At 42.6% G+C, this 21,779-nt stretch overlaps 1 protein-coding gene and 1 long non-coding RNA gene across 11 annotated transcripts in view; one reads left to right on the top strand and one right to left on the bottom strand.

Annotated features, from left to right (window-relative positions):
• The window catches only part of RAD51B (RAD51 paralog B), a 379,242-nt gene that overhangs the window by 282,586 nt on the left and 74,877 nt on the right, over positions 1–21,779 (top strand). The window lies entirely within an intron of this gene.
• LOC118244822 (uncharacterized) lies at positions 19,365–20,742 on the bottom strand. Its single transcript, XR_007708438.1, has 2 exons — positions 20,468–20,742; positions 19,365–19,792 (listed from the first exon to the last, which is right to left on the bottom strand). It is a non-coding gene; the product is annotated as an uncharacterized LOC118244822 (long non-coding RNA).

Raw genomic sequence — 21,779 nt, forward strand, 5'->3', positions numbered from 1 at the left:
CCTTGGCTAGGGGAGGGTACTTGGGAAAACAAAGGGTAGGAATGTCAGAGATATGAGGTTTTTTAGTATGTTTCCATTAAACCATATAGAAAGAAAGCAAATGCAAAAGAAGGCTAACGGAAAGTGAAGAACATAAGGGGAAAAAAATAAAATGACAGTACCCAAACTGAAAGGCCATCAAGGACAGAGAATCTTCTGAGGAACTCTGAAGGGTGGGGAATGGAAAACTGGAATTAGGAGGGGACCTTAAAAAGTCAGGCCTAAAGCTTTGTCCATGCTGCCAAAAAAATCTATTTTGCTCAATTTTGGCTAAGCAAGATAAACATTTTTTCTGGCATGTGTAGGTAGTGGCCCAAATTTGTTTGTTACAAGTGGGTTGAAAAAAATCTTCCAAAAATGCTTTTGCCTCGTCTAGTGAATTGTGCTAACTCATATTTTTGAGTTAAACAAATTTGGCTCCACAGAGACAGGCCAAACACCAAGGCAGATCAGACACACTTGGATTTCACAGCTGTTTTTAAATTCTGTGGTTTTAGCTCTGTGGATGTGGCTTAACTGCAACATCCCGTCAGAGCTCACAGGGAAGGAGCACCCCAAGGTAGCATTCTCCAACTGTGCCAAACTTCAGGAACAGCCTATGAAGAGAGATTCAGCTCTTAAAAATATCGATGTCTGTAGCGTAAAATCATGACAAAAATGCCCGCAGCAGGCTGTGTAATACACACACACACACCAAAAAAGGAAAAAAAAAAAAAAGGACACAGTTAATCTGAGAGTACTTGTTCTACAACGTGTTGTGTGTTTCACTCCATTTTGTACAACTGCAGTGGGGCTGGGTCCTAGGGTAGGTCAAAAATCTGCTTGGAAAGGTGGCAGAGGGGAAAAAAGTGGCTGAATGTTGCCTTTGCCTTTGGTTTAATGACAGTTTGGCACTTGCTTAGAGTTGGCCTAAGTAGTGTTCGTTGCCTGGTGCATGCCACCAAGGAGCTCTCCTGCTGGGTGAGGCCTAGCAAGTGCAGACGTTTGACTGGGGCCTCATAAGGCCATAGTCAGGTTTCACTACTGCTGATCTCACAACTTATGGTCACCAGCAGATGGCCAACTGAAGGCCAACTTCTGCATTAGTTCTGGTGCTCATCTAACCCCACAGGGCATCGACTAAAGGAAGTCAGAAATCTGTACAGACCTGTACTTTGTGGTTGGTTGACTACATCTACAAATTCTGCTGCACTTGGCATACTGAGAAGTCCTCTCTCTGGATTTCAGGCAGTCTAATAACATCTACAGGAACTCTCTTCTCTACTCAGCCATCTATTTTCACTCAATTTCTGTGACCTCACAGATGTTTGAGGACCCCTACCTTTTTTCAGACTTGGCTGAAAGCAATCAATGGCTGAAAAGGTTATATAGACTGGGATACAGAAAGCGATTGCAAAAGTGTTGTCTGTGTAGAAAACCAGACTACAAAAGAACATGATAAACAGCATTAGGAGGAAGGCGACACAGCTGTATTATTTGACTCTGCTGACTGCAAACATGATTTTAGCATTTCTTCTTTCAAGCAGTGCCTTAAAGTCCTGCTTGCTTCTATTCAACAGGATGTCGCAACTTGAACCTGTTTGTTTTAGTTGAGCTGACAAAAGACTGGATGTATAAATGGAGATCTAACTCTCTTTATCTCAGTACCAGTGCATGCAGAAGAGCTCATAAGGACCTGTTAAACTGATTCTGGCCATTAGAAATGTGATATATGTCCCTGGTCCTTAGCTGACAGTGCCCCACAGGACATAGGGCATTATTTTTGGATAGCTAGCTAAAGGCATCTTCATCTTATTTACCACTGTTTTCTCTGGCTTGACTCCATTGATATATAATTGGAGGAACAACGAAGAATTGAGCTACTGAGCCTGATTTTTCTGACAGACTACCTACAGAACTTTGTGCTGTTGTTGGTTGTTTGGTAATAACATCTGGGACCCCTATTCAGTATCCAGAGCCCCACAATGTAAGGCACTGCTTACACGCAAAGAATAAAAAGATGTCCCATGCCCTTTCTGACTTCAAATGTGGTTTATGGTTCGTCCAGCAACTCAGTATGTCAAACAACACCAAAACTCATGGCCAACAAAATCATAAACCATTTGAAAACAAACTCAGCTTAAAGAGCCCACATGAATCGTCATGTAAATGTTGTTCAGTTGTACACTGGAAACACTTCTGACTTCTGATTGGCATGTTGATGAATTCCTACAACCAACATCATGTGACAAAAGGGCTAACCCAATATCCAGTGTTTCCTAAGTGGTCATAAATGGGATCACACTTCTTTATGAGCTCTCAGAAAGGGAAAATAGATTTTAAATTGCAGTATTGGCAAATAGAAAGGGCAGAAGGGGGAAACCAAGAACATCTCTAGTTACAATAACTGCCCAAAACCATAGAATGAATACCAGTGCTTTATGAAAGAGTGCTGCAAACAATTTGAGCAGTCCATTTTTCTTACAGAATTTTCTAGCCATAAGCCATTCACTGTAGTTGGACAGTGACCACCAGTCCTTGCCAGCCAAAGAGAAAAAGGGGGAAAAAAAACTTTGTGCTTAAGTTGTTGTGGTCCTTTCTGGGCTTGCAGGAGTTTTGCAAATCAGTGTTCACAATCATTCAGTCATTCATTCTGTATTCAGCAGTGTCCTTGACCATACCCCCTGCCAGTAACAGGACCTTTAAGTCCAAGAGAGGAGAGAAACAACTTTTTTTTTTTTTTTTTTTTAACCAACTAGCAGAGGATGTGCTGAGCCAAAATAGAAATAGCAAGGTCAGGTCAGGGCAAGGCCCTGCATTTCATTAGCCAGGCCTGGCTAGGAGTGATTAAATATGTACAAGAGGCTTTGAATAGATCCAGGGAGGGAGGATGATATTGTGGAATACAGAAAAATCATTCTTTGGTGCTGTCAACTGACTAAATACAGGATGGTACTTAATTAGAGAGATAAAAGGAATTTATTTTAACTATTTTAATTTTGTAGAAGAGAGAGATTTTATTTTATTTTTCTGCTGAGTGTTTTGTAAGAGGGAGAAGAGGATCTGGTCAAAAAGCCTGGCTTAACAGAATCCAGACAGCCTCAAGGTACATGTTGACCTAGCCTGCAGTTCTCATGAATGCAACTTGATCGAGACCCAGTAAAAAGAACAAAATTACACTGGCAATGGAATCAAGGCCCTGTTAAATTTTGGAGGTGCTCCGGGTAGAAACCGATGACCTTCTGAGCACATTGGACTGCCTTTTTCATTAGACATGTTAGAGACAATTTGAAAAGAATGGAGCTTTGAAGCAGAATAAAGTACTGTGTCAAGTGGTGCTTTGGCTGCCCAGCTTGAATTTGCTATTGGGATTGCCTGACTTAACTGACATTTTATAGCTGTATTGTAATTCTTGTATGACAATTGCATTGTTGCATAGGCACCTAGGCACTGAATGCACACTGTTTGCAGTCCTTTTCCATAGAATCTAGCTGCCCAGCTGGTAGAAATGACAATGCATTTACGTTTGTCCAGAGCACTAACAATAATGTGTTTGCAGAACTTCCAAGGGCTCTTTTCTTAAACCAGGTGTAGGAATTTGGATCTCAACTTTATACCTCTTCTGGGAGATGATTCCTCCAATGGCATGGCACTCCTTACTCTTGTGTTGGAAGGTCGGCTCAGAACCAGCTAGGAATTTCTGTATGCTCACTTTTGCATGAATCTAACTTAAAAACCGTGAAAGACTAGATGTAGTTATATTTAAGGAATTTCTTTGTCTGGACACCAGTGTATTCACAGACTGGTATGAAGATAATTGTATTTGAATCAGTATTTGTACACTGGTTCTCGTTAGCTAAATACTGCATTTTTCATCCTGGTCTGGTATATCTTAACTACATAAGAATTATTTTCTTGGTCAGTGCCAGATCTTCATTGCCCTGTTCCAGTAAATAAAGCTTATAAAAAATCTTTTGGTCTTCTGAAACTTTTAACAGTGGAGCTGACATTATTGGTTTGATTTATATGTTTTCTTGCTTAGATGTCAGATTGACAGCCCTGGGAACAAAAATACTCAGATATTGCCCAAACACGCAGCATACTGCAAACTTTGCCAACCTTTCACAGCGATAGTATCTTGATCCTTGAGCGTGAGAGCATATCTAAGCCTTCAGAAGGCATTCAGTGCTGAACCCGATAGAGCCTAAGAAGTACTTTTTGTTAGATCTCATCATGATTCACGAAGGTAAACAATGACCGTGAGGTTCTTTTGTATAAAGCAATTGAACAGCCAGCCTGCCAGCAATAGCCTGGAGTTGGAATTAACAAGAGCTACGTTTCAAGCTGTGGTAACTTTATCCTAAATGATTGCAGATCCTATTTTCAATCCCATGAATGAACGCTTGCCCCTGGTTGTTATATCTAGGCCAGTTGTTCCACTACCAGTAACGATCGTCGGTTGTGGGCCTGGAAGTTTAGGTTGCACATTCTTGGGGATTTCTAAACTAGCACTAGTGTAAATTTAGTCTCTGAGGCTTGGTTAGAAGCAGTATTTGTCAATATATGGTTGCTGAATCAACATCGCTGTTACCATGTACCCATCACAGCAAGTTCTAACTGCTGACTGATTGTGAAACTTCTCGTTCTTTCTCTGACCCTTCCCACATCTGCTCCTCTTCTCCTTCAGAGGTTTTCCCTCTCCTGTTTCTCTAATACATTCCCTTCCCTTCATCTTCTCTCCATCCACTCCTTTTCCATTCTTTACTCCCTTCTTTTGTTAATTCCAGTCCTTTTGCCTGTCTCCATTCCTGTTTCTCACTGCTTTCTCACATTGCATTTTTTCCTTCATCTGTCCCCATTTTTTTCTCGTTTATTCATCTTCCCACTGCCTCCTATCTCCCTCTTCTCATTGGCACATGGAATAAACAGTGCAGCTACGATGAGACAGATGCTATTTACCAGCACTGTATTAAGCTATCCTGCATCATTCCTCTTTCTTGTCCTCATAGTTGCTTGTTACCAATTGTCTTAACGGTGACGTAATTAATATACCCAATTTTATTTTTTTCCTTCCTTTTCATTAGAAAGAGAAGGAGGGGAGGAAGAGGGATATACTTATTTGTCCTTTTCTCCTCCCCTGAAGCCAAGGAAGTTTGACTGTGGCTTTTTTTCTGTGCATAAGAAGGGGTAGAGGCCCTGCCTTGAAAAACTTGGCTTTTTCCTCCCTTGAGGTTTTCTTCCAGGCCCTTTTTTAAGTGAATGGAGAGGAGTGATTTTCTTGTATCGCCAGCATTCTTTTCTTTCCCTCCTCCCCTCGGTGCAGTCACGTCCCTAATTAATTGAATTCCCTACTAGACCTTTTGTGAGTCATTTCAATTACCCATTAGTGAAGCAGCCTGGGATTTCTGCTGTTTTCACTCATCTTCCTGGAATTTCTCTTCCCCTCCCTCCCCCCCTTCCCCTTTTAGTCACTCTGGTCTGTGAAAAGCATTAGATGGACTTTAGTGCCGAGTGCCTATATTGTTTGCAGGCCCAGCTGCATACTTCCACACTCTGCCTTGTGCGTCACAGCTATTCATCTTGTTTTGTACTTGGCTCTGCTGCAGATGCTGTAAATATGGTAATTTTAGATTCCCTGATTGGAAAGGGTTGCAGGGCGGGTCTAAGTGGTAGGAACACTGTTTGATTTACACTAGTTCATTCTAGTTTCACAGAGTTTGGGGTTTCAAGGATACAGCTGAAATAAAACATGTTTTTAAGGGCAGTTTCTTTTTTAGGGTTAGGAGATGGATAAATGCGAGGTTAGCTTTGCTACTTGCGTGCAAAAGTGCTGCCTCAGAACCTCTAGGGAGGCTGTAAAGAAACAAAATGAGCAGGAGATATCACCTCAGATTATGTAGGATGCCTTTACACGTGGATTGCTGCAAAATGTTTATAGTCTGAAAACTGCAAAAATGAAACTGTGAAAGGAAATATGGAACTTGGCAGAAATGCCATCAGTACTGAAGTACTGTAGACATATGGCAATCCCTGAAGGAAAGAATTAATGAGCTGCTTATTTCTACAAGATTTTGGAAATACTGGGTAGGACTGTACCAGATAACATACATTATATTTCTGAGGAATAGGATGCAACTTTGGGCAGTGATAAAGCCAGCTTGCTAAAATTATGATGGATGCAGTGACTGCCTGAAATTTGATGTCTGGAGAATCACATTTCTGTTCTGAAACTGAGTTTGTACAGCACGTGAATCTTTCAGACTCAGGGTAATTCTGAAGTAATACAGACATGCAAACAGCATCATCAGGAACCAGCATGCCGGAAACATGCCCCACACATCCAATGTTACAAAAGTAATTCACAGTGCTCAAACTATTACGATGCTTTCATATTATCATGATACTCGGCCCTGAGAAATTAGAGTACTTCATGAGAGAAGTGACTTTCGATAGTCAGGCTGTTGTGAGGAGGCTCCTTCTCATCGCTTCCCAGGGGGGTCTCATTTGTTGGACTGACAGGAAGTAAATTTATGAGGGTTCCCTGGGCATCGGTCTTCGTAGTTTTTTGTTTTTTTTTTCTTATCTCTTTATCCAGTCAAAGGAGAGAGGAAGGTAACAGTGTGAAAATACTGCTTGTTACAGACACAATAAGATGTTTGTAAGAGACCTCGTCCAGCCTGGTCTTGAACACCTCCAGGGATGGGGCATCCACAGCTTCTCTGGGCGAGTACCATTTAATGAGGGCCTGTACCATTTTGTCTGAAGTACCAGGTCATGGCAGCACCTTTTATAAGCCGTTTCTCATGTTACTCTGTTTCTTTGCACAGATACTATTGCTAGTGTCATGTTAGAAGTTTTCATGATTTGGAAGGCCTTACCCCTTTTTATTTTGTATGTATCTTCTTAAGTCTTCCATTGCAGAGTTAGCCCGGTGAGGGCTGCTACCCAGCTGTTGGCCTGCCACACTGGCCTGACGGGCAGCAGTGTTTGAAGAGCTGTGGTCCTGCTGTCACTTCACCAGATGAGGCATCCAGTGTGTGCTGGAGGGTACTGGCGGGTACTGACTGAATTACGTGAGCTCCGGGTGGCTTTCTGCATCTCTCTATAGGAACTCTTTCCTCTTCCTGAGAGTGCCCAGAGGGACAGAGAAGCACTACACTGAGAAAAGAAGCCATTTTTCACAGCACAGGACTGCGTGCTGTGCCCCCAAAAGGCAGGAGGGACACCCAGAAGAACAGCTGGATGCCTCAGGGATGGCTGCACTGTCCTGGCCAGCCTCTCCTGGTCACCTGATCACCTGGGCTAACTCTGCAGTACAGGCAGGACAACAGAGACTTTTTTTTTTTTTTTTTTTTTTTTTTAATCTTAGACATTCTGGCTCTTGTAGCACTGGGAGCATATCACATACTCAAAAGGTGAAAAGCTTGTTAGCCCTTCCATGCCAAAATGCATCTGAATTTCATTTACCTTATGCAGGGCCTAAATTCTCCTCCTGTAATATTATTAGAGCTCTTTATATGGTATTTGCCATTGCAGAATGCCGCTCGGCTCTTACAAAGTACTGCTGTTTTGCTGCAGAGCTGTTTGCATCCTAGTAGTGGTAAAAACCTGACACAAACTTAAATAATCTAGTTAGTTCAGTTGGTTAGTAAAGGGGCTACAGAAATTTAAGTTTATTTTACTCATAACTTCTCTTGGAGTTTTCACAGATATGTCTGTGCATATAAATAAATCCACAGCTCCTGTAACATCCGTTCTGCTTTGGAACTGTTTTGGACTTCCAGGGCTCTGGGCTGTAAGACTCCTTAGAGCTTTCTAGGTTCCCAATTACAGGTTACTTTCATTGCTATATCTCTTCTGAGAGAGCAGCAAGAAAAATGTTGATTGTGTTACATTTTCTCGAACAACTGAACAGTCACGGACTTTTCTGTTTTTAGTTCTGTTTTGATACACAAAAACTAGATTTAGAATACCATGCTGGCTGAATCTCTCTACACTGCAAAAAGCAGATGATAAAGATGATTTTAATTCCCCCTGTCTCAGGACTATCCAAGGGACTGGTTCAATCTCTGTACACATAACACATGCTAGTGGCTGACCTAGCATATGCCCATTTATAGCAGTTCGAACAGCACCTTCTCCCTCCTCAGCAATGGATCACTGCTCACACTCCAGATGAGGTGTGCTGTTTGGACAGGGAGCAAAACGTGTAATCTGAGATTCACAGTGTGCCAAGTTAGTTTTCAAGGAGCTTTAATGGCTAGCAAATGTACTGCTAGCTAATACTTAGGTTATGGAAGCACACCCATAACAGGTGAACAGACAATGAAATATCATCTGCCCTATATCTTCTCCATTGTGTGCTGGCTAATTACTTGTTGGGTTTGAGGGGCAAGTGGTCCTTTGGGTGGGATTTGCCAGAAGAAAAGGAATGGTACATGTGTGTCATCCCAAGAAGAATATTCAGCCATGTGGTTTGTAATTTATCTCTGCTCTGTACAAGTGGTTGGTCACTCCTCTGAGCTGTGGAGCTGAGGGCAAGGTGGCCCCAAGGTGTGTCAGTAAGTAGGGAGAGAAAAGAAAGGTAGGGTTAGTAACGGGTATGAAGGAGATCAAGGAGAAAAGAATGAATAAAAAGGGGGCATTCAGGGACAGAAATGATGATGTAATGATGGGGAAGAGAAAATCTTGGTAACTGCATTATTTTTGGAAAAAGGAGAAGGGATCAGATTAGGATAATCGGAGAGATCAGGGATGAAGAGCTGGTTGACAAAGACCAAGCATTTAATCATGACTCTTTGGGTGATCTGTTGTTGGGTTTGAGATCAAATGAGGTTAGATATATTATTAATTTAAGTAGGCCAATTCATGTAAAATACACACTCCCAAATATTTGCAAAGCAGGACTTAATACTGTGTAGCGCAGAGAATTCTCAACTCCTCCTGAACCTCCCTAACACCCTTCAGGATCTGCTCAAGACTTTATTCCCAAATTCATCTTGCTTGAATACCACCTTCAGCCCCGCTGGCAGCTGCTCCCAGCTCTGAGTTGCTCAGTACACATGGCAGCTTTCAGGGGTTCAAGCTTCATTCGGATGCCACTTGGAAGTAGTGTGGGATGTACCTGCACAGGGTGAGCCTGTTGCCAACTGTTGTCCTTCCCCTACCTATTGCCACGTTGCCATTTAATGCATGAGAATGACATTGAAAAGTGTATCTTACCTGGTGTCCTAAACTGGGTTAGTATTTGAGCATGAGTTAGTACTGGAGCCAGTTAAATCCAGAATTTCCGAAGTCACAATTCTGTATCTATTTCTTCTATGGAACAGATGTCTAATCTAGTCCAGTCCCACTGTTGGGTTGCAAATGGCAGGCTGCATTACATGTATGAAACACAGCATTACCATGCAGGGCATTTAACAGGGCATGCATTTTGCAAGGAGAAGGTGGGAAAGAGCTCCTAGTGAGTTGATTCCCTTCCTCATCAATAAGTTGGAAACAAATTATTTCTTTACAAAATAAAGTATTGATCCTACCTTTTTTTAATATATATATATATATACAAGCAGCTAGGTGGTGAAAGTATGGCCTAGTCATCCATTTTTTTCTGGAGTTTGTATTTGATTTTGCAAACTCTTGGTACTTGGAGTGGGTTAGATTGCATTCCCCTCTCTGTCTGTTATGTTGTGTGCTTAGAGGGGTCTGTGTGGGCCATCATGCGCGGCTCCCATGAGATCCCACATCTGGTAAAAGATGGAGTGTATGACCCCACTCACAGCCTCCTCTTTACCTCCAGCCTCCCCCCTCCCCATCATCTGAGAAGGTTAAACTAAAAGCAACATCTATAATGGCAAAGGTCCAAGTTTGAAATGTGGCCATTGTATGCGTTCAGTTCAAAAACAACATATCAAGGCGAGTGCAGCCCTTACAAGTAGCACCCCTGGGCCTTCTTTTATTCCAAAGCAGAGATATTTACCCAAGGAAAAGAGGGAAGTGACGGGGTAACAGAGTACACATGTTGTGAAAATATGCAGGCAGAGACTGAAGAAAAAATAACATTCTGCCACAAGTAGCTGCCTTGTTCCTCAACATTTTTTTTTTTCCTTCAGATTAGAACCAGCCATTTCTTGTGCTCTTTCAAGCACCTTCTGTGGTTTCCTGACAGCTGGCTGGAGAGGATTGAAATCTGGCCTGAAAAATGGGCTATGGGTCATGTTATTTTCAAGAGAAGAGAAGCAAAAATTCCCATAAGGGTCAAAATTCATAGGTTTCAGCTTTGATTTTTACTTTTGTTTGTTTGTTTGCTTAGAAAATCGGTGGATATTTTAACATATAACTTTAGTTAAAGTAATTAATAAAGAGCAGCTAGAGAATCATCTCTTCCCTCAGATTAATTTATGATGGAAAGCAAGATTTAGTGTGGAGTCACAGCCTGTGCTTTTGCGTGGGAGTGTGAGAGGAAAAGTGTTCAGATGCATAAAATAGTATGCTGCTTTTTTCTGGAAGTATTTTGTTGTGTTTTTTTTTTTTTTTTTTCTAATAATGTGATAACAATTCTCTTGTAAAAAGCACTTCATTAACAGAAAGTGAAGCCTGCAGGCTGGTATTCTTGTTGCTGGCTCTCCTGAGCCTGAACTGACCATACCAATACGTTCCCAGCTTTATGTTCAAGCAAGCGTTTTCTGTTAGGAGCTATAAACCTTTCTTTTCTTCTGTTCTTTGGTGAACAAGCTCTTTTTTTCAAATAGTTTTCAAAGAGAATGCTTAGTTCACAGAAGTGCTAACTTACTTGACCTGCATTTTAGTGCAGGGGCTTCCTCTTGGGAACAGTGTGGACAACCCCGCAACCAAAGGGCACAGCCCAGAACAGTAGTGCTGTCAGCTGGGTTTAAGGAAAGAAAGGAAAGAAAGCAGAAGCAGGGTGAGAGGTACAAGAGAAAAACCTCTGTAGGAGGCAGCAAGTAGGTAAATCCAGCTATCGTGCCCTGCTATATGGAAAGAGCCAAGTAGTCCAGGAGAAGTCCAACTGGCTGTACAGTGTGAGGAAAATACAAGTGTTGGTTTGACTTGTGAATGGACGAAGGAAAAAACAACATCAGGCAGTGGCAGAGCACGCCTGGGACAGGTACAGCAGCTCTGGGAGAAGAGGGACTGCATTCGTGGAGAGCTGGGGCCACACGACCTGAGCAGCAGTGCATGCTCTGCAGCAGCAGTGTGGGCGTGTGTTCCTCCAGGATGTCCTGGGAGCAGCTTTCTTCTCTTTGCTTTAATAATGTGTTAAAATCCTTCCTGTTGGAGGACTGGATTGGAAAGTACTCTCTGCATGGTAGAGTCCATCCACAACACTTCAAGAGACTCATTTAATGGCAGTTTTAACAAGGGTGGTGGGGATTTTTGTGTGTTTGTTGGCTGGTTGTGGTTGTTGCTTTTTTGATATGAACCAACATTCTTTAAGAACTGGAATAGAAACCCATTGCATTCAGTTCAGTGAATAGGGTGTTTTTAATGGGTTAATCTCAAAAATAATCACCCATTCTTAATCACAATTAATCACAATTATGTCTTTGAGAATGAGAATAAGCAGCACAGTCTAATGGGTAGAAGATGTTGATGGACACTAAGAACGCCTTAGTTCTGATGTCTGCTCAGCTTTGCACTTGTTGAGTGACTGGATAACATAAGTAAATGCTTTCAGCCAGTAGATAATTCTGAAATACTTCTTGAAAATGTGTGGGATATAGCATTTGGAGAGTTTGGAAAATATCAATTTCCATATTTCTGCTAATTATTTGTGACAGTGTATCATACTTCATAGTGTAAAAGAGATTTGTTAAATTAACTGAGCAGATGAATGGGTCTTTTCAAGTCCCCTCATGTCCGTGCTACAAATGATAAAAGCCCACTAAAAAAAGATGAAACTGATTCAGGCATTTCTCATCACGTCACTGAGTTGCACTGGTTTATGTGAAGCTGTGCCCTTCATTACTGGTTTGACTTACTGTATCCAATGCATTTATAAACAAAACTTATAAATACAAAATGTATAAGTGAGGTCTGCTCTCATAACCTGTCTATATTTTCAATAGGGATTTCTGCTCCAGAGGTACAAACATCATTGTGAAATGATGTGTTTTATAGTCTTCAGCTGTAGAATGAGCCCTTTCAGTGGTATGAAGTCTACTACATTCACACCAGAAAGTTGACTTGGCTCCTGGAAGTAGCATTGAGTGCCAAAACAGATTACTTCCACTCCATAACCAGTTTCCACCTGTTTTTGTGTACGAAGGCATTAATGAAAGAATTCTTCTTGGTATGGTTTAATGGTTAGAGGAAGGTAGTGCAATTCAAGGCTTTGCTAGGCAGCCACTCGGGTACAAAATGGGATTGTTCTGCAAACCACAGCAAACCTCTTAAACTGTCTGTAAAGTACTTTCCTAGTCAGAAAAATGGGTGCAAGAATATTACCACTTTTCAGGCTTTGTTACTTATAAGCTGTTTGTAGAGACTTAACGCATTTTTTGTAATCACTAACTATTCTTGTAGTGTGAGTATTTTTTACAGTCTCTTTTTTTCTAGTTTTTGTATGATTGGCTATCGTAGCAATGTTTTTCATATGACATACTGTACTCGCTATTGTTTGAAATCGCCATTAGAACACTTGACAATAACGTTTTCTTTCCTAACTGGTTTGTATTTTTTCCAGCAGTGATTTTTTTTTCTTTCCTGTTTATCTCAAGTAGCTGGAGGAAAAGGACACATTGCGTCAAGGCTGATAGGACAAGAATCAGACCTACTGTATGTGCTGGTTGTATTCAAGGCTTACAAGCACTTCCTTTCTCCTCCCCCATAGCCAAAGCCAGCTCTGCTCCATTCTTTGGAGCAGGCAGGATATCGAGCTTCTACCCTTTGAAGTACTGGGAGACCAAGGTTCGTGCACACTTCTCAAAGCTTGTCCCTGAGCCTGAGGAAAATAGGTGCAGGGATGGTGGGGATGGAAAGCTTCATATTCCCTGCATTTGAGGTAGCGTGTTTGCCCTGGGAATAATAGTAAAGGAATACAGGGTTTGCTGTTATTTGTCACTTGGGATCTGTTACCATTTAAAGCTTGGTCTAGGCTTAGAGCAGAGCCAAATTCTGATGTGATTTACTCTTGCTGTGTGCATGTTTACTCCTGCGTGGGTATGTGCATAATGGGAGAATTTGCCCTCCTGGAGTTGCAAAGGATTTGTTAACACACAGAAATCCCACCCGTTTAATTTAAATCAGTTTAACAGATTTAGTGAAACTCGTGCCACGCCCATGCTTAAGCTAAACTTCAGTAACTGCTTACACAAGGGTTTACAGTAGTTTAAGAGAATTGGATATAAACTGTACATTTGCTTAAACCCATGCAATTTCCAGATGTAAACAAGAAAGCAGTCAAAAACTCTGGGCAGCCCCCTTCCTCCGGAGCCAGCTGGGAGCAGTACTCAGCCCGGTTACTGACCAGTGACCTCTCTTGGCCACCTCTGACCGTGGAAGGGGTTCGTGTGTGTGTTCCCCACTACGTTTCCTGCAGGGGAAAGGTGCATGAGCTCAAACCACTCGTTTACACTGACATGACAAATCCTGCCTGAAGTGGATTAGGAGCGCTCACACCGAGTGCTCTGCCGACAGCTGGGGCGACGGCAGCCTTCAGCAGGGTGGCAGGTACAGCAGCTGGAGGGCAGTCACATCTCAGACTAAGACAGCTGCTTGCACAGAGAGCGTCTGGCCATAGGCTACCTTACGTACACGCCAGGTTGCCTTTGACCAGCTCATACACACTTTGCCGATTCGTAAAGAATTCAAAGCTTATTTAATTTACAAACCGGGGAGCATCGACTTACATCCGTGACTATGCCAGCATTCAAGCTGTCACACACCAGGAAATTTGCCTACTGTAAATCATTTCTACCTTCCAGTTAGTGCAGGATGTTCAACAGAGCAGGTTTCAGTACAAAACCCGAAGTGACTCCATTTACCACTTCTCTCATGGTAGTTTACTGTCTGTAATTGTACTTCTGGCCTACTTTAGCATGGCTATATTTTAGTTTCATTGTTCTTTTGTTTGTTGGTTGTGTTTTGTTTTTCTTGCCTTGATTGCCACTGCTGCTCAAAAGCAGCATGATTTCTTTCCACTGCCTTCAGTGGAAATGAGTGGAGCAGGGCCCAGTTGCCTCTGTAGTAAGCAGGGAAGATCTCTTACAAGTATCTGAAAAAGTGCTTTAGCATTATGGAACGAACATGTAGGAGCTCATGAGCTAACTCAGTAGATTTGCAAAGTGTTTCTTTGCAAATTTTTTCTTCTTGCATTTTGCTAGGGTTCATCTCCATGGCAATTTATACTGATCGGTTTTGCTGTGCTCCTGCTTGTTCAGCTCCCAGCTGTGTGCTCCCCTCTCCTTTCCTCATACTGGCACTTGCACTTTCCTGACCTGAATAGTTGCAGGAACTGGCTTAAACTGGCTGAAAAACAATCCTCTGGGATTTTTTTAGGCCAGCCAGCTAAAACTGGTTGAAGCATCTTTAGTCTTTCTGAAAAGAGTCAGCGGTCCTCCTTGGAGTTAACTACAGAAAGATGACGGTCAGGACTGGAAGCTTTGGTGGTGGTGTCAGCAGAGAAGTCCCAGACTGCACGGTCAGAGGCCATGGACTTTTCTTGTCCTCAGCCTTCCTCTGTCTGAGAATTCAGTGGCCACATACTGGCAGACGGGGGAAGCTTGTGCTGCTGCTCATCTGTGACGTGTGTTTTGTAGTTAGAGAACTCCTGATCCTAGCATTCTTAGGGCTTATTACTTTTTATCAGCACTAAACTAATTTTCAGGTAGAACAGAATGAGAAAGCTTTGATCAGGCAATCCTGGTTTGTTTTTGCTATATTTTCTCCACTTATTGAGTAATCGCTGGCAAAAGGAGGGAGCTGAGAATTTAGGAGAAAGCTGTGTTTGTAAGACACATATCTCTACACCTGCAAAACCAGAAAGGATTTACCACAAAGGCGTCGTAACCACATGAAAGCCCAGGCAGTGACCTCCAGAGGACACCCATGAGTTAATACCAGCGCAGAGATAGGCATGGAATTGCCCCTGTTATTCAGGCAGCTGGGAGCATCTGGATATATTGATGTGTCCTAAGTGATCTGTTAAGGAGTCCTTTTGGATGTTGTTTTGGATGTGTTTGCTTGTTCTGCCATTGGGAATTGCTGTCACTGCATCGTCGATGCAAAGGCAGGCAGAACTAGTCAGACTATGGTTGTTGCAGTTGTCTCATGCTTTCCATTACAAAATCTTGTTTTCAACTAATTATAACTTACCATAGCATTTGGGCCAGAAATATTTATATAAGAGACTTGCTTCTGGATGATTTAGATGGAAAGTTTCTTTTTGATAGCTTCAAGTGTTGTTGAGAATAAACATGTTGTCTGACCTGTGATTAAAGCAATTCTATTTTTTTAAGAAGCCCTACTTCCTCCATTATTGGAGTACAGATTGCACATTACTGAACGAATGATGGATGGGATATTAAGAGGAAAAAAAGGGAAAGAATTTTTATTTTCATATGAAAATTTATCCAATGATACTCTAAGCATGCTCCAGAACAAGATGAATCCATGTTCTTTTGCAACACCTTTTCCTAGCCTTTAGGAACTGCTGAGTCACTGGTAGGCAGTATTTGGAAATTTGAAGTTAAATGATATCCCCCATTAATGGTAATCCTCTGGGCATCTTGAAGGAACAAGAATGGGAAGCAGCAAGGAGTGGAACCAGGACACTGATGGGCCAGGTGACAGCTGTGATGAGGTTTAAGATTAGGGCTGAGATAAGGAGGATCAAAACGCAGGGAGATGGAGCTTAAAGGGGCTCATCTCCAGGCCTTGCATTTACACTGGAGTTTTTAAATCTCATTGTTTTGCTGTTACATAGCAGTTGGCTGACAAGATACTTGCTTCAATCCCCTCTTGCCTTTAGAAAGAACAGTATGGCTGCTACTTGTGCAGGCAGTTAAAAGTGTGCATCTTATATCTAAAGCTACCCGAACCCTAAAAATATCAGCGTTTTCCTGTGGTGGAATGTCGACCACATTCACACAGACAACACAGACACACAGACAACAATTTGCCAGTTTATATTTAGAAGTGTTTGACAGTGATAAACTAAAACCTGGTATTTTGACCTTTTTATTTTTTTTCCTGTTTAATACAACTAGAAGTTAGTAAAGCTAGTTTTTTAAAAAATACCATGTTTAGTAACGAGTCCAACTCCTGATATCTTTTCACTGATAGGCTCAGTCTGTGGAAACATTAAGGGTATCTCCTGTATGAATTCTTTTTTAAAAAAAAAAAATAATTAGTAGTTCAATCCACAGCAAAGAGGACTTTTGGTAAGCCATAAGGCAATAATTCTTCCTACCTAACAATTTAAATTTTAAAAATCCCTTTGGTAAAATTGTATCTACTTCAGTACAAGTTAGTTCAAGGTAAGGGCTTTTTTTTTTAGTAGTGTAATAACTTCATTTATTTCTTTCCCTGAGTTTCTTTAAAGTTTTGCAGTACTCTCGGATGTAATTTGAGTTTGACCTATTTCTAGCAATCACAGAAGTCTTACTTGCTCCAAATTCCAGCTAGTCTGAAATGCTGTGTTTTGATATTGGCAGCATTTAAACCCTTCTCATCTTCCCACTAAAACTGGAAACTCTCTGTTGATTTGCAAGGGGTGAGGAGTGGCCTGAAATGATAAAATCGTCTTAGGAGACTATAAAATTTATCATGAGACGGAGATCTATTAGCCTGTAAAATTTTCTTTGGCTTGATTGCATCTCCAAGTTTACCAGAACATACACAAATAGTTCCTAGTTCTAAGAACTGCGCAGCCCTCAGTTTTGCATATGGCCGTCTCCCCAAACCACAAGTCACTAAAGAATGTCAGTGTGATGTTTGGCTGGTTCGAGGAGGGCAACACTCCTAAAGCAGGCTTGTGGTTTTATCCCTGCAGTATGGAGACTTGAGAGTTAGGGAGATTATTTTCTTTCACATGTATTACAATTTATTTCTTTTCCACAGTCTGAAGTAGCAGCACCTGTGTAACCTTATTTAACTGCCTTCACACATTTTCTTTCCCTCAGCTAATATTCTGCCAATATGACAAACTTTCCTCTCTTTGAACTGCAGAACACCGTGAAAGCTTGTATTTCTCAGCCTTGTCCAGTGATGTGAATGTCTTCTGTGTGTTGTTCACTGGAAGCTGTCATTTTACCAATACTGCAGGAACATGACTACTATCAAGCAGAATAAATTGTACAGTGAAGCTGTTACAATTTGTTTTTTAAAAAGGTTGATGCATATAAGGACCTATTGTTTGCTTATCCCTGAGCCTTTCCCAGCACAGAACATTACAGATGATTTGCTGCTGCTGCTCTAAAAATTTTTTCTCCAGTAGAGGTTGTGAGGAAGGTGTATCCACACACCCGAATTCAGTGTTAATAAGAGGAGCTTGCAGTCATGTTTCCCTACCTTTATGTTGACAGAAGTAAAAAATAGTATGTTTTATAACCTTTTAAGTCCTTTCCTGTCCTCTGAGGGCCTGAAGGATGTTCATTCAGTTTTGGGCTTCTCAGCTCATTCTACTAAGAAGAATGTCAGCTAGGCCGGCGTATTAGAAACCTGCATGTAAGTTCACCGAAGACTAAACTGAGACATGTCACGTATTAATTTCTGTTCAATGGGACACTACAGAAAAATTAACATTATCTCAGTTTGCACCCCAACCAAGGAACCTTGTTTCCGTTCCAGTTTATTTTCCTGATTTTTTTCACAAGAATATATCCTCCTCTATCTCTATAGAGATGATAGTTGTCAGCAAATGATCTACCATTTGGATAAGTGGCATTCAATTCCTCACTTGCTGCTCTCTGCCATCTGGCGCAATTACTTTGCTATCTGCTTGTTATCCAGCCTAACAGAGCTGACTGTCCCTGGAATAGCCCGGAATTGATTTCAAAGAAATGCAGGACTGTAAAAAGATAGGTGTGAGTTCCTAGCAAGAGGAGTCAATTCATAACTGAATTCACTCGTCTTTTAAGCCCAAAATACCTGCCTTCCAGTGACCAGAAAGTCTTATTTTTACAGTGAACAGCCCTTTTGTTAGCAGTCCTGGTAACAGAGGGAAGGGAATTTGTTAAAACACTAATTTTATTTCCACACTATCACTTTAAACATGAGCCAACTCCATGTTTTCCTGAGAACCAATGAGGCTTGAGATTTTTTTTTTTTAATTAAAAACCACCGAAGGTGGGGTTTGTATTTCCTTTCCCGTAGAACACATTTGAAGCACCTCTGTCTCCAGCTGGCTGTGGGAGCAGAGCCAGCCCATAATGGTTTCAAGCCCAGTGTGTGCATAGGGAACAGGGTTTTCACCTGATTGATGGCTCTGAAAACGTTTGCAGCACAGAGAGCTGAAGCTGGTAGCACCGGAGTTGTTTAGAAGAGAAGAGAAAGGAGGTGACTGTGTTTTCTGAAACCTGGCAATTCTTCCCTGTCAAGTGCAGTAAATGGTGCATGAAGGGTCTCATTTCATCTGCTTGTGGGCGCTCTGCTCCATGAAACTTTTTGAAGTTGTTGCCAGAGGATGTTGCTGAGATTGGTTGAATTTCCTCAGAGTCCTTTCCCCTGGCCCTACAGCCATCCTTTCGGCTGGGCTCTCCGAAGTTTTGTTACTGGGGCTATACATGTAAGAGTAGGGATGAAAATAAGTTGTTCACCCTGATATCACTTAAGAATGTAAAGCACTGTGACTTTTTCCACAATATCAGTATCTTTTCCAACTTTACATAACATTTACTGCTTCCCAGGCATCATATTGCTCCAGTTTTAATCTGGGTTTCTTAGGAAATTTGTAGTATCTCTACCTGATCTGTTACACAATGGCCCCATTGTCATTTCCCTAGGTGTGACAACAACGTTATTGCCCAAAGTGACTTAATCTTTGCTTTAGGGCCTTGTGATCTTGCAGTCATCTTTATAGCACCTCACTAATGGGAATGCTTCCAGCATTATGCTGGAGAGGGGAAAAGGAAACATCTTTCTTTGTGAGGGAGCCTGCTGTCCATCGTCACGTGTGGGTGTGGTGGTGGTCAAGGTTCAGAGCTTCAGGAAATAGGACAGGGTGCTAAGCAGAGTGGGGGGGCACCCCCATAATTGCACTTTTGAGGACTTTTCTTCTTTTTGAGTGGAGAGGAGAAGACATATTTGAAAGTATGAACAAGGTAGAAGAAATACAGAGAAAAAAAGAGAAAAAAAGGGGGGAAAGAGACTGGCAGAAGAGCACAGGGCAGGGTAACACAGACCTTGTTTATTGGAATGCTTATCTGTAAAAATGGGCCTAGATAGCTGAAAATGTGCTTTTCTGCAGGTTTTCAGAGTCCAGCTGAGGAGCTGTATGCATGGCCTGTTTCACAACAGATTGGTGTTTCCGGGTGGGCCCGTAAAGCGCAGACATGCTTGAAGATGGGCAGGTGGCAAGAGAAATGATCTGAGCTTTATTGAAAGCCAACAATTCTGGGAGGCAGACACTTGGTTTCAGTTCTGGGCAGATGCTCAGGTCAAATCTTATTTTGTCCAAACCACTTCCCCTCCCCTTAGGCGTGATATTTTCAGAGTGAAAGGACAGGCAAGGCCCGGGGAGATTCCAGCGCTGGGCTCACCGTGCAGCTGCTTGGGCGAGGAATTCGTCGGCTGGGGAGCACCACTCGCTCTCTTCCTGTGGATGCAGGGAGAGCTCGGGCTTGTGCACCACACCGAAACATGCACACGCATGCATGCACGCACACCAGAACAAACCAGTTCTCTCCTGCCTGCTGGGGAGGCTTCGGTTACAGGATCCGCAGCCAGCGATTGCCTTTAAGCCGCTCTGACTGCGAGTGCCGTATCCCTGCCTTCCTCCTTCCTTTCTCAGCACAGAGCCAGAAAAATACTCCCCCTCTCCTCCCGCCCTTCCCAGCACGCCTGACACAAAAAGCAAAAACTGACCCAAGCTCGCCTTCGCAGCTGGTACGTATCAGGCAGGACACACACATATAGGTCGGCCATGGGAACGCGGCGCAGCGCTGGGTCGGCAAAAGCACCGGTGGGGGTGCGGGGCAGCAGGAGGAGCAGGGCCGGAGTCTTTTTTTTTATCGTTATTATTGTCTGCTCTTTTAGAAAGGAAAAGGAAGAAAGATTACAGCAGCTTTTCTATTAAATGAAAAGATTAGCATGCCGTGGATGCTTTGCTGGGGCGTGATGAGATTTGCAGCAGATGAGCGGGTTGCTAGGCGATGCTAATGAAAAGCAGGCTTTCAAAACTTGTGTGCTGTGTGGGCCCAAAAGTTATCGAGCCGCCCTCCTGCAGCCCCCCCGCCCCGTGCAACCTCCCAAATATTTATAAAATCCTCACCAGGACCAAGAAAGCCAGACACTGGGCTGGGCTTTTGACAGCTCGCTCTTCCTGAGCTGCCTGCGAGACACGCACACGCGCGCGCACAAAACTTTGCTGATTTTTCTTTTCCTCCTTACAAAGGAGGAGGTAATTGAAAACAAAACGATGACTTTAAAAAAAAAAAAAAAAAGGAGGTGGGGGAGAAGAAGAAGAAAAGTGAGCAGTGGCTCCCAAACCAGCTTGGTCTCAGATTTCGGAGTTCAGGCAGAGTTTAAGGGCCTGTGTGCGTGCCGGGGTAGGTACGTGTTTGTTTTCTAGTTCACTCCATGCGTTTTCAAGCTGGGCTCTCGCTCTTCCCCTCCTCCCGTCCTCCTGCAAGCCGCCTTTCCCTTTCAAGGCCTTCCGACACAATGAGCTTATTTTCCCAGGCTCCCTGGGAGCTGGGGTATGGGCACGAAAGCCGCAGCCTCCGAGGACCCTTTTAAATACAAAAGTTGAACGTTGCTGAAGTTACAGACAGGGTTTATGCTATTTTTACAAATGACCCGTGTCTCGCTCCCCTTCTCAGAAGTATCAGCATTCTTAGGTATCTTACCAGCTGTCTCTCTCGGTTGTTTTTTTAAGTGAATTTAGTGCTGGTGTGACAGCCTGGCAGACTGATGCACTCTGCTTACCTGCTGTCCTCCTTGTTGCTCCGGCTGCTGTGCCTCCAACCCAAAGCAGAGCAGCTTCATATCAGCAAAAAAGGAGATTTCCATCATCTGCTCTGGGCTAAGGCGGCCAAAGAGGTTTGTGTTTCAGCAGCATTTAACAAGGTCTAATTCAAAATAATCTGATCAAGTCATATAGCCCTGCAATGATAAAGCAACACGCAGACATTGCTGAGCTACCTTGGGCCAGTTGATCCCGCCTCACTGCACAGCCTGCTTCTGCTTTCCCCTGTCCCTTGCCCCAGTGTATCATGTTAAATGGGAAGGGCTGCATTCTCCCTTCAGTGCCAGTGTGTATTTTTCATGAATGTTTTGGGGGAGGTAAGAGGTTAGCACGAATTGGAAACAGAATTTAAAATTACTGCGGAGAGTGAATATGAGCGTCTCATATGGTGGTCCCATAAAGGTAGTCCAAGTCAGAACATTAACGATCTTAGTTGAGGTCTGCAGAAGCCACTGGCACTTGGCTTAATGAAAACAAGAGCATGTGGGCGTTTTGTGGGATTTTTTGTTTTGTTTTGATTTAAAACACACTGTAGCAGCTCTGTTTTTCCTGGACTCCTTCTCACTAATACCAGTATAAATTGCTAATCAATAAGAAGTTCCTTGGACAGACAGAT

Source organism: Cygnus atratus, chromosome 5, assembly GCF_013377495.2.
Source record: "Cygnus atratus isolate AKBS03 ecotype Queensland, Australia chromosome 5, CAtr_DNAZoo_HiC_assembly, whole genome shotgun sequence".
Lineage (NCBI taxonomy): Eukaryota > Metazoa > Chordata > Aves > Anseriformes > Anatidae > Cygnus > Cygnus atratus.